The sequence below is a fragment of the Bos grunniens genome, chromosome 13 (assembly GCF_055505025.1).
Source record: "Bos grunniens cultivar Pamir isolate PY7600 chromosome 13, Bosgru_T2T1.0, whole genome shotgun sequence".
NCBI classification, from domain to species: domain Eukaryota; kingdom Metazoa; phylum Chordata; class Mammalia; order Artiodactyla; family Bovidae; genus Bos; species Bos grunniens.
The window spans coordinates 15568653-15582724 of NC_141177.1; the positions used below are offsets into that span (position 1 = coordinate 15568653).

At 44.9% G+C, this 14072-nt stretch overlaps 1 long non-coding RNA gene across 2 annotated transcripts in view; it reads right to left on the reverse strand.

Moving 5' to 3' along the window:
* The window catches only part of LOC147360242 (uncharacterized), a 63076-nt gene that overhangs the window by 9749 nt on the left and 39255 nt on the right, over positions 1 to 14072 (reverse strand). The gene's annotated exons all lie outside the window — the stretch shown is intronic.

The following is a 14072-nucleotide window of genomic DNA, read 5'->3' on the forward strand; positions in this document are numbered from 1 at the left end:
TCTCCCCTGCCAGTCCTCCAGCACCCCTTGTGAAAGTCCCTCAGTTGTGTCTGACTGTTGCGACCCCTTGGACTATACAGTCCATGGAATTCTTCAGGCCAGAATATTAGAGTGGGTAGTATTCCCTTTTCCTTTCCCGCCTTTCCCTTCTCCAGGGGATCTTCCCAACCCAGGGATCAAACCCAGGTCTCCCACATTGCAGGTGGATTCTTTATCAGCTGAACCACCAGGGAAGCCCATCAGGGAGCCATCAGGGAAGCACTCCATGAAGACCTGAATAAAAAGTCGATCAGCACTGAGCAGAGCAGGAATGGTTCACAAGTCCTAGAAAAATGGTACCACGAGCCACCACAGCCCCCTACCAGTGAATCTGCAACTCAAAGTCAATCTCCCAGGAGTCAAAAAAAAAAAAAAGCTAGAAGCCATAAATTTAGTGCCTAGGGAACCCAAATTGGTAGTGCCTCCAGGGACATGCAGAGTCATACAAATATTCTCTAGAGGGCTGCACTTATATTCTAGGTCACAAATATTCTCCAAAAATAATTTTTGGACTTCTCTGGTGGTCCAGCGGTTCAGAATCCACCTGGCAATGCAGGGGACATGGGTTCAATCCCTGGTCCAGGAAGATCCCGTATACCTCGGGGCAACTAAGCCCATACACCACAGCTAATGAGCCCACACAGCTGTAGCCCCTGCTGGCCGCAACTATAGAAAGTCCATAAGCAGCAACAAAGGCTCAGCACAGCCATAAATAAATAAATTCCAACAGAATCCCTAGGACAACACTTGAACCCCTCATATGCTAGGTTAGAAACTCCAACTAACCCCCAAGATGTCAATGTGTCCATCCTTTCTCTGTGGGGTCAATAGAACCCAGCTGGGGCTAGACTTTAGTGCACCTTAGTTTGATCCATGAAGAAGTTTGATAGGAAGTTATAGTGGCAGCAAGATTGGGGGCAGATGATTAAAACCACCCAAGATAGCACCATTCCAAATCTCTCTAAAGTATTTCAGAAGTACCAATTACTTAAATGCAATCGATATGCTGATTACAAATTGTTCTTATTTATTGATTAAAATAATAAGCACATCTTGGTTAGCCTAATTCCAGTTACTATATATACCTACAGGTAAGAAAACCATATCTATGAAAATATCATCAATAATTATGTTTCTGAACTAAGTCAGACTTTTTGATGCAAATCTGTCCTATGCACGTGTCCTAGAATATGCACCACTTGTTACATACACACTTGTTCACAATACACACTTGTCCTAGTTTCAGTTTCCCTCTATGAAAATGCCCTGCTGCTGCTGCTGCTGCTGCTAAGTCACTTCAGTCATGTCCGACTCTGTGCGACCCCATAGACGGCAGCCCACCAGGCTCCCCCATCCCTGGGATTCTCCAGGGAAGAACACTGGAGTGGGTTGCCATTTCCTTCTCCAATACAGGAAAGTGAAAAGTGAAAGTGAAGTCACTCAGTCCAGTCCGACTCTTCAGGACCCCATGGACTGCAGCCTTCCAGGCTCCTCCGTCCATGGGATTTTCCAGGCATGAGTACTGGAGTAGGTGCCATTACCTTCTCCAATGAAAATGCCTTAGATTTGCTTTTAAGCAAATCTTAAGACTAGAACTTGGGTGCAAGTTATCTATTTGGGAAGTAATTTCAAAAAATACTGTAAGAGTTGGGAAAATGAGACAAAAAAGGAGGGAAGACAACAAAGGATATGCTGATGAACAGTACAAACGGGGCTCATCCCACTGGGGGTCCTAGGAAAGACAGCTGTGTACTTGTCAGTGTCGCTTACCTGGGTAAAAAGCTGGGGTATTTATCCACCAACTCCCATCCCTCACTGGTTGAGGGTTATTCCTGGGACATTGACTCCCCTGCACTTCTGACCACCTGATTTCAGGCCAAGTCACTATTTCAGACAGAGAGAAACAGGAAGCTGAAATAGACCAAGGGGACAGAAAGAGAACACCAACCATCTCTATACAATAGTCATTCACTGGAGTAAATGGTCTCCCAGGAGACATCCTTGACTCTTAGCCCAATGGTGTCTGACATCAGCCAAAAGAGAAGCCAATGTGTGCCAGTAACTCACTCATTCATTCACCCAACCAAAAATGGCTGTCCAACCACTGTGCCCTAGGAACTCTGCAAGGCACTGGGAGTGGAGTAAGGAAAGACAAGCATGACCTTGGATCAAGTGTCTTACTATCTAGTGGGTGCTTCTCAAACTTTTTTACCTCTATTTCATACAGCAAAGATTAAGGCTGAATGACATCACGCTTAAGATCCTGGACCCTGGTATCAAGGAGACCATGGTTCCAAATGACCTTGGACAATTTACTGACCCCATGGAGACTCATTTTGTTTACCTTTGTAAAACAAAGGTGCACTAACTATTGGGAAAACCAAAGGCAACAATTCAAGTAAAGGTAACACAATGCCTGGCACTTGTACCAGATCTGCTGAAAAAAGGAGAAGGAAGAAGAGAAAGAATACTGGGTATCTACCTTTGATGGGCTCAGAAGCTAGAAAGAGATGCTGACACAATAACAGATAATCATAAAATAACATAGACATGCACTGATCCAGGTACTATTGCTGCTAATAAAGCAGACCAATCGTCACAGTAGAAAGCAACAATATTAGTACTTGTGGATCCTGTGGGTCAGAAATTCTAGCAGGAGCTCAACTGGGATGATTAGAAGCATGAGAGTGATTCAGTGAAAAGGGTAAAACTCATCTAGAGCAAATTATAGTCCACAAGCCAGATTTGGCCACGTCCATCTACTTATGTATTGTCTATAGCTGGTTTTTTTTAATATTTATTTATGTATTCGACTGCATCAGGTCTTAGTTGCAGCATCTCCACAGCATGTGGGATCTTAGATCCCCAACCAGGGATTGAACCCCCATCCCCTGCATTGCAAGGCAGATTCTTAACCACCAGACCACCAGGGAAATTCCACTATAGCTGTTTTTGAACAGCAACAGCGAGATCAAGTAGTGGCAACAGAAACTGTATGACCTGCAAAGCCAAAAATATTTACTATCCATCCTTTTAGAGAAAATCTTTGCTAACCTCTCATTTGGAGGCATTTCCCTCACATGACTGGCAGTTGGCGCTCACTACACTTTTGGACCCCAGTGGGCTGTCAGCTGGCACCTCTCCATGTGGCTTCCCACCATGGCACTCCTTTGGGCTTCCTCTCATGATGGCAGCTGGGTTGTGAGCTGAGAGTGAGCGTCCCAATAGAGTAAGGCAGAAGTTGTACAACATCGTTATAATCCAGTCTTGGAAGCCACACAGCACCACTTGCACCCTGTTCTGTTGGCCAAGATCATCACTAAGGTACACCCAGGTTCAAGAAGAGAGGACATAGACCCTACCACTAGGAAGAGTAACAAAATCATATTGTAAAGCAACATGTGTGTGTGCGCGCGTGTGTGTGTGCATGTGTGTGTGTGTGCATTCAGTCCTCAGTTGTATCTGACCCTTTGCGATCCCATAGACTGTAGCCCACCAGGCTCTTCTGCCCACAGAATTTTCCAGGTGAGAATACTGGAGTGGGTTGCCATTTCCTACTCCAGGGGATCTTCCCGACCAAGAGATCAAACCTGCATCTCCTGCACTGGCAGGTGGATTCTTTAGCACTAGGGCCACCTGGGAAGCCCAGGGAAGGGAAATACTGTTGCTGTCCTCTTGGGCAAATACAATATTTTCATATGTTGCTTAGTTGCTAAGTCAGGTCTGACTCTTGCAATCCCATGGACTGTAGCCTGCCAGGCTCTTATGTCCATGGGATTTCCCAGACTAGAATACTAAAGTGGCTTGCCATTTCCTTCTTTAGGATATCTTCCCAACCCAGGGATCGAACTCAAATCTCCTTCATTGGCAGGCAGATTCTTTACCACTAAGCTACCAGGGAAGCCCACAATATTTCATGTACCAAGGTTTTTTAAAAATGGTTAAAGTACAAAGGAGGATGCTTCTCAGGAAAGCTTCCTGGAAGAGGTGATGCTAAACTGAGGCTAAAATAATAAATGAGAATCAGCCAGGCAAAGGCATCCTTTGGTGATAGTCAAACCTTCTCATAGGGGCACAAGTGGGATACCTGCCCTAAATATAGACAAGGGAGAGGCATGTGTGACTGGATGCCTCTTGGGCTGCTACACAAGACTGCAAAGAAAACTGGAATAGGCCAGATCCCAGCAATATGGATTTAGACTGACATGGGATGGGAAGAATGAACTGCACCTGAAACATATGTGGCAAAACTACTTAGTATGAATGACATCTAAGTTTGCTGGGCACACTTACACCCTTACTGCGGAATGAGCTCAATGCTAAGTAAGTTCTGTTCACGCGGTGTTTGACTTAACACTCTGAAAATCTGATAAGGATTCTTATTTTTGTTTTTGTTTGTTTGTTTGTTTTTCTTTTTCTTTCTGGCTTTAGTTTGGTTAATATTGAATGATTTTATTTTATTTTTTTTTAACTTTACAATATTGTATTGGTTTTGCCATATATCAACATGAATCCCCCACAGGTATACACGTGTTCCCCATCCTGAAACCTCCTCCCTCCTCCCTCCCCGTACCAAAGCAAACAAATCACAGGTCAAGACTGACTTTTCTGCACTTCCGGGCAGGGGGGCCTCCCACTTACCAGAGTCTGGGGACCACTCTGACAGTGCTGTGGTATATTTCCTCCTGCAGCCGTTAGACACAGCTCACAAAGCCAGGCACGGCCAGAGATAAAGAGTGTTGTTTTTCACGCCTGGAGAACTAAAGTGCCTGACTTACAGGCTGAGTTTCCCTTGTAGCAACTCTTCTGAAATACGGCCCAGCCTATTAGCTGGTAGCACATCAGGAGAGCTACGTGGGCCAAGGAAGCCCTCGTTTTGCCAGCTACGGAGAACTTACAAGTGGGCGGAGTAAAGCGGGGAGTCAGGCTCAAGCTGCCGGAGATGGACACTCCTGGTCACACAGCCCTCGGAACCCTGGACACTGGCTCTGCGCTCTCTCTGAACAGCCTTCCTGAAAGTCCTGGTTTGAGCCAGCCAGCCCTGGAACACCTGGACAGCTCGCCTGCCCCTCTGTGGACCTAAACATGGGGACTGTCTGGCACTCCTAATGAACTTTTTCAAGGAGGGGTGCTCTGTGGGCTCTCACAAGGCTGTCATCATGGACCCCCTAACCCTCTCTATGCCTGCCCCTGGGTCAGAACTAGCCCCTCCTCCATTAATGATGCTAAGTCAGCAGACAAAAGATTCTACAACCTGGTCTTATCATGCTGGTAAGTGTTATGTGGCAGCCTGGATGGGAGCAGCGTTTGGGGGAAAATGGATACATGTATATGTATGGCTGAGTCCCGTCCCTGTTCACCTGGAACTATCAAAGCAGTATTTGTTAATCAGCTATACTCAACACAAAATAAAAAGTTTTTAAAAACGAAATAAAAGTCTCTCTATAGTAAAGGGATCAGGTATTTCCTCACAGTTCACTCCCCATGCTTGACAAGCATACTCCATCCATAGCCCTGATTATGCACAGATGCCTTTCCCTCTTGGCTATCACTGATTGGACCATGTGTTCCAGGCTGGACCAATCACGAGCTCCAACTGGGATTCTGAAAACCGTGTCCCAGAGAATGATGCAGTTGCCTGTAGAACACCATACATAATTCTTTCCTTCAGAGGAGCTATCTCCGTTTGTAATTATATACATATTGATGTGTGATTGTTTCATAAATGAAGCTTGCCTGGTGGCTCAAATGGTAAAGAATCCGCCTGCAGTGTGGGAGACCTGGGTTTGATCCCTAGGTTGGGAAGATCCCCTGGAGGAGGGCATGGCAACCCACTCCAGTATTCTTGCCTGGAGAATCCCCATGGACAGAGGAGCCTGGAGGGCTACTGTCCTTGGAGTCACAAAGAGTAGGACACGACTGAGCAACTAAGCACAATGAGCCAATGAATTAATAAATGAATGAGCAGTGAAGTGCAAGTTCAGGTAGAGCTGAGCATGGATCAGCACTGAGAACTGGGAAAGAGATCAATAGGGCAGCAGAAATTGAGAGACTCACAGAGGAAACAGGTCTCCAGAGAGGAATGGCACCGATGGACAAGAAGCTCATCTATTGTTCCTGCTGATGAGTTATGCCAGAGTCCCTGGATAGCTCCAGGAAGTTCTCTGTCTGAGCTACTTTGAATCAGCTCCTGTTCCCTGTATCTGGGTATTTCTTAGGTTATAAGAAATACCTCCCCTCTAGAAGATCCAATGGCCTCCCATGAGTACACCAAGGCTGAATCTACTCTGGCCCAACATTCAGGTGAAAATGAAAAGAGTGTTTGTCGCTCAGTTGTATCCAACTCTTTGTGACCCCATGGACTGTAGCCCACCAGGCTCCTCTGGGTGGGTCCATGGGATTTCCCAAGCGAGAGTACTAGAGTGGGTAGCCATTCCCTTTTCCAGGGGATCTTCCCAACTCAGGGATCCAACCTGGGTATCGTGTGTTGCAGTCTGATTTCTTTACCATCTGAGCCACCTGAGAAGCCCAGGAGAAAAATGCAAGCATAACTCCCAGCCAGCTGATTGACCTAAATTTAGATACACTGATGTTGTAAAAACATCCTAGTGACTGAATCAACAGTTTGCCTCATAGCTAGACTCCAGCCTGGAGGAAGGATAATCTGCAGTGAGTTATGGATGCCCCAGTTCTCCAGGATGAGCAGAGAACTACATTTCTCTAACAGGCAAGCCCGAAGCCTGGGTGGAAGGGTGGGGCTGGAGGCTGCCCCCCAGATCTCATTAGCTCCGTGTACCTGATGACAGGTGTCAGCTGGCACTCCTCAGGAGAAACTCAAGCTTCATTCTTCACTGCCAGAACAAGTCATTCACACCAGATCCATCTCCTGGCATCACCCTGCCACTCTGTGATGGGACCGCCAACAAGTGAAGTAGGAAGATGTTCACACTTTGTTGGCAAACTGTCACCTTTGTGAAACAGGCAACATGTCTCTATTATAATTAAAAACACGTATGTCAAGCTTTTGCTTTTAATTAAATCCTGTGCCTTCAACTTGCTAAAGAGCAGCAGGGTACAAGTGGCCTGAGAAGGTGCCAGAGGAAAATGCAAAAGTCAGAAAGAAGCCTCCAAGGAGACTGAAGATACCTCTGGGAACTGTTGACCTTAGTTGAGGTCAAAATTTTAAATTCTGTGGCCTTCACTCAGGGAGGTGGGTAGGAATTTGGGAAGCATAACAATCACTATACTTTTTTCCCAGACAATAGAATCTCAGCTTTGTTCAGATAGCAGGTAGAGAGACTTTGACCCCAGGGTATCACTTCACACTAACCAACATGATACAGGAAACTCCAATGGGAAAAACTTTTCTCTGATTGGATGAAAAGAGGCATTTGAAGAGAAACTGTCTGTTCTCACTGTCCCCTGCTTCTTTCTTCTAAGCATGGTGTGAGGATGTAATGCTTGGAGCTGTGGCAACAATTTTGTGACCATGAGGGGGGAAGCCAAGAAAGTTACAGGGAGGACATGACATTGCTGAGCTACTGAACCAGTACCAACATCTTCATATCGCTAAACATATTAATATTGTGTTTAGCTAAACAAATAAATCACATTATTTCTTACAAGTCAGTTATATTTCCTATAACTCCCTGGTGGCTCAGAGGTTAAAGCGTCTGCCTGCAATGCGGGAGACCTGGATTCGATCCCTGAGTCGGGAAGATCCTCTGGAGAAGGAAATGGCAACCCACTCCAGAATTTTTGCCTGGAGAATCCCATGGACAGAGGAGCCTGGTGGGCTACAGTCCACTGGGTTGCAAAGAGTCGGACACAACTGAGCGACTTCACTTTCACTTTCTTTCAAACACCCTCTTAACTGGTATAAAGTATGAATCATGTAGCTGAGTTCATAGAAAGGAAGAGAAAAAGTAGCATTAACTCTGTTCCAATTTTTCAGTTGCACTAAGAATAGAGTAACTACTTTCCTGATCTACTGGCTTCATTTTATGTCACAGCATTCTTTCATATCTTCTAATACATCATACTTGCCCCTGCCTCAGGGCTTTTGCACATGCTGTTCTCACCATCTGAAATGCTCATCCTCTGCTGCATGCCTGTCTTCTTCACATATTCTCATCAGCTGGTTCTCAGATCAAATGCTGCCTCCTCCCAGAAGCTTTCCTGATAATCCAATCTAGAGTAGCCCCAATTTCCCTCTTGGCACATGTTACTCTGAGACAATTTCCAACTTTTTATTTTCAGTCTCCCCCAGTAAACTCTAAGATCTGTGACTACAGCAGCCCTGTGGGCCTTGCTCCTATTACATTTTCCATATTCAACACAGGCCTGAGTCATTGTAGCCCCTCACATTTTTTAACAAATGAATGACCATGCTGGTCACTGTACTGTTCATTCCATATATGTTAGCACATTGCACCCCATCCATCAGATGAGATGAGTGTGCTTATCCCCATTTCAGATGGCAAAACCAAACTTCAGAGAGTTTAAGTAACTTATCCAAGATCACACAGCCAGTAAGTTATGGGCCATGATTCAAATGCAAGTCTTCTGGCCCTATAGACTCTCTTCACATTGCATTAGCTTCTACCTTTATTTTATCAACTAAGAAGGTAAATGGGCAAAGTTTCCAGACTTGGCTTGAGGATCCTCTGGCTTATTAAACAGTTTCAGAGATAGACAGTAAAATGCCAGTCCTCCATGAGTTGCTGGATTCAAACTCTGAGCTCAGTAGTGACTCAAGGCCAGGATGCCAGGAAGCGCAAAACATAGAGGGTTCCACAAAATAACTCCACAGCACCAGAAGCTAAGAATACACCCCAAAGCTCCACGTGGCCAGGGAGGCCATCAGTCACTCCTGGGAGAATTCCAACTTCAGTTATAACTTGGAATTTTGTTCCCAAAGCTCTATGAGTGTCTAATGCTATGTTAAAATAAAATTCAAACTTTTGCATAATCAAAATGTATAAATTCTTTCATTTTCTAGACTAAAGTCTTAGGAGATTATGAGTCAGAGTTCAACTGTTACTATGGATAATGACAATGAAGCCCAGTCTATGAGTCAGGATTTATAAGATAAAATCCAATTAACAGAAACTCTAGGCAAAGAGGAAAGAGGTTGAAACTAACGTTTATTAAATATCTAATATACACCAGGCCCTGGGCCACAGTATTTGATAAGCATTAACACATTACATTTATCATTTCATTACCAAAATGCCTAAATCTATCTGATCATTTGCTGATGAAGACTCTGCCTGGATCTTCCTCATTGGAGAATGAGGCTTGTACAAGGCCCTGGTGGCAACTCTACTCTGAGTCCCAGAGATCTCAGACCCAGTGTGTAAATGGAAAGGAAGAATGCATTGGTTTGACTTGATCCATGCCAGTCCCTACCACAGTGATTCTGCAATGTAATGCCTGCCACCATGAACTGCTGTGCAGGTTGTATACTGCACAAATCTAGGAGTACCTGACCCACTGACTATGATGTGAATGGTACCCTCAATGCTATGCAAGGCAAACCTGCCCAATCAGGCATGGCATTCCTGCACTTTAGAATTTCTCTGTAGATTTGTAATATTTTTTATTAATACATATTTCTGGGCCCCATTCCTAGAAATTTGGCTTTTATAGTAAATTCTAGACAGAGGCTAGTATTCCTGACCTTCACTCCTTTCTCCAAAAAAGAGAAAACGGAAAACGTTTTCAGGAATTCAGAGTCTTAGTGAGCTGGCTTTCAGAACAAGGTGCTTGCATTATACCCTGGCAAAAAGTGAAGCTAATTTCTGGGTCTTGCAAATAATGTTTCCTGAATACCAACAGATCTACTGTCCAGGGCCTTCACTTCAGGAAAAATCCTAGAGTTGACAAAATCCCTACAAAATGACATCATGGAAAGGTGACCGTGGAGGGACCCACCCACTCCTCTGAGCACGGCTGCTGTCTACAGTCACCAGGATCAAATGCCTGCTGCCTCTACTCCTTTCTCGTAAATATGCTTCAATACCACCTGCTGGAGGAATTTTGCCTCCCTCCCACAGATATATATCTTTGGCTTTCTAATGGAAGCCAAGTGAAGCTAGGATTCGTCTCACAGTCATTTTGCTTAATGCATTCTTCTCTACCCAGGGGGAGAAAATGTGTTATTACGTTTATCCCTACAAGAAGAGAGGATAAACTCAACGGGTTTCTCTCTCGTTTCCCAGTGACTTAAGCTATATGTCCCTGGCATACACAATATGTTTCCATGCCACTTCCGTATCACTGTGTTTCTGTTTACAACACCCCTGAATGGAACGTCCTCAGACCCAACTCTGCTTCTTGAAATCCTTTTTATCTTTCCCAGCCCAAAACAACCGATGCATGGCCAGAAAAAGTCCCCAGTGAGATACACACACACACACACATATATTATATATATATTATATATTTGGCTGTGCTTGGTCTTCATTGCAGAGCACAGGCTCTAGAATGTTCGGGTTCAGTAGTTGCATCATGCAGACTTACTTGCCCCATGGCATGTGGGATCTTAGGTCCCTGACCAGGGATCAAACCCGCATCCTCTGCATTGGAAGGCAGATTCCCCACCGCTGGACCACAAGGAAAGTCCCCTCAGTGGACTTAACTGGTCTGTCACCAGCTTTCCAATCACACAATGTCCCTCCTTCTCATCACAGTCTGCCTTGGTACATGACCAGCTGTGCACATACCTCTCTCTTGCTAGAACAGAAACTCCTTCTGGATAGAGCCTGTGCTCAGGTAAGTGCTAAAGAAATGTGTGTGGAAGGCAAGTTGGCTGCATGTGAGTTAATGTGACTTTTGATGATATGGCAGTTTGATGGGGCCCTACTGAAAAAGTGAAAGTGTTAGTCACTCAGTCATGTCCACCTCTTCATGACCCCAAGCACTGTAGACCACCAGGCTCCTCTGTCTATGGGATTCTCCAGGCAAGAATACTGGAGTGGGTAGCCATTCCCTTTTCTGACCCAGGGATCAAACCAGGGTCTCCTGCGTTGCAGGTAGATTCTTACTGTCAGAGCCACCAAGGAAGCCCAAGGGCCCTATTAATTCATATTATTTTGGGGAGATCTGACTTAATGAGAAATGAGAGTAATTTAAAAAATAATAGCTTATGTACTCTGAAAGTCATGTGGAAAATAAAATTAGCCCAAGAATATTGCTGAAGAAAAAGTAAAAGTCATTCAGTCGAGTCTGACTGTTTGCAACCCCATGGACTATTACAGCCTATGGAATTCTCCAGGTCAGAATACTGGAGTGGGTAGCCTTTCCCTTCTCCAGGGGATCTTCCCAAACCAGGGGTCAAACCCAGGTCTCCCATGTTACAGATAGATTCTTTACCAGTTGAGCCACAAGGGAAGCCAAAGAATACTGGAGTGGGTAGCCTACCCCTTCTCCAGCAGATCTTCCTGACCCAGGAATTGCACTGGGGTCTCCTGCATTGCAGGCGATTCTTTACCAACTGAGCTATCAGGGAGCCCTGTCTTCTGCCTAGTGGATAAGCAAGACTACGTTAAATAGAGCATATCATTTCAATAGCAGTAGGTTTCCTGGGTTGCTGCATCTAGAAAGATAGTCAAGCTTAGTGGTTAAGAGTTGAGGTCTGGAGTCAGGTAGCCCTGGGCTTTACTTTTTACTACACTGGTTACCAGATGCTGGTACTTGAATCAGCTGCTTAAATTCTCTAAGCCTCCTCAATTTTCTTATCTGTAAAATGGGAATAATAGCAATAATAATAGTAATATCTTCTTCCCAGGGTTGTTGTGAGAAAAGATTGCATCTGTAATCCACATCCCACTGTATTTGGCACCTTGTAAATGTTCAATAAATATTAGCTGCCGTTGCAACTGAACTGAACTGATGATAATTAATATGTAATCTGTGGAGCAAGGGATTTCCCAAATCTAAAGCCAGTCTTGGCTCTGCACTGGGCCTGTGCTGAAGTATAGAGAAAAAAAAATCTGTGGTCCCAAGAGATCTTCAGGCCTCAGGACCCTGGATGTGGAGGTCTTTACCCTGGGGTGACCTACTGTGACCTCCCCAGCCAGCAGAGCAGGATTGCACAGTGACGGTTGGCAGAATAGCCCCCAGCTTCCAATCCCGAGAACTGTTCAGGAATCAAGGAGACCAATGCTCTCCCTCCAATGTCCACGTGAGTTAAGACCCATAGGATTTGAGTTACACGGGCTACCGATATGCAGAAACTCCAACAAGCTAGGCTCCATTTGATGACAACCCAAGCCCCCCACCTCCCTGGCCAGCACATTTTACAGACACAAAGCCAATCAATACGGAGCATTCAGAGGGTTACTGCCAGTGGCTAGCAGAGAATAGATACCGAGAAAGTCATAACGATGATAAATCCGGGCTCTGCTCCTCTCTGACTAATGTAGGCACTAAAACACGCCATGAATATCCTGCTTTGAAACATGTCACGCTTCTGAGGGACCAATCAATCTCCAGCTCTCAGTGGACCACATTAAAATAAATTTGTCACCGTGAGTTTATGAAATATTGATGGCGTTTTTTAGTCAGGGTGTTGGGAGGTGGAAAGGTGTATCAGAAGAGGGAGGCAGGGAGCAGGAGATTTGCTTTAATGAATTATCTCCAGCCTAGGAAAGAAAATATATGCAGAGGCTGGAGGAAGAGGAAGCACAGAAGAAAATACCTTGGTGTGGAGACCAAAAAGCTTCCAGGATGAGGAAGCCTGGAGCCATTATGTCTAAACTGTGCTATAAAGAATGCTAATGGATGGGTACTCCTGGGAGAGAGGGGTGGGTGAAGAGGGTTTCCTGGTAAAATAATATTGAGAAAATGTGTATGCAAATCTATGTCTTGGAGAGACAGGTGCATATTAACCTAATAAAGGTTCTGACAAGTCCTGCAGCCAAGAAGCTCATTTGCCTTTGTTTTTTTTCTTTTTAAAATTAATTTATTTATTTTAATTGGAGGCTAATTACTTTACAATATTGTAGTGGTTTTTGCCATACATTGACATGAATCAACCATGGGTGTACATGTGTTCTTTGTTTAGCCTGATACGTGAAAGTAAAAGTCGCTCAGTCATGTCTGACTCTTTGCAATCCCATGGACTATACAGTCCATGGAATTCTCCAGGCCAGAATACTGGAATGGGCAGCCTTTTCCAGGGGTCTATCTCAGGTCCCCCGCATTGCAGACAGATTCTTTACTAACAGAGCTATCAGGGAAGCCCTTTTGCTTAGCCTGCTGCTGCTGCTGCTAAGTCGCTTCAGTCGTGTCTGACTCTGTGTGACCCCACAGATGGCAGCCCAACAGGCTCCCCCGTCCCTGGGATTCTCCAGGCAAGAACACTGGAGTGGGTTGCCATTTCCTTCTCCAATGCATGAAAGTGAAAAGTGAAAGCGAAGTCGCTCAGTCGTGTCCGACTCTTAGCGACCCCATGGACTGCAGCCTTCTAGGCCAACACCTTATAACAACTAAGACTGCATCCAGCCACTGTCTTCTGTAAAAGGCTAAAGTCAGCCCCTAAATGACTCAAGATTACCTAGAAAAGCAAAGGCAAACCGAATGCCCTGAGATTCCATATCCACCAGTTTCCATCAGTTAAGTGACAAAATCGGCCCACAGGTGACAGGGTGGCTGTCATTATGTTAATACACCAGTAAATGAATAACCTTCTGCCTGACTTTTCATCCAAGCATGCTGTGACACTCTGCAGACTGCAGATTGTGTTAGTCCCCCTCTGTGCCTGAAACCCTTAGAAGGCTTCCTCCATGAAGTTCCCATGGTAGCCATAAATGTGAGCAAAAGAAGATTCAACAGACTAGCAATGCCCCATCATCCCATGACGGTTTCTTTATCAGCCTGGATCCCAAAGTGTAGACAATGTAGAAGAGAACAAGATCTTACTTGAAATGTACATTCAGGGTGAGCCAAAAATAAACAGTTGCTATTTTAAGCTACTGAGATTGTGAGGAGTGTTTGTTACCACAGTGTAACTTAGACTGAACTGACTG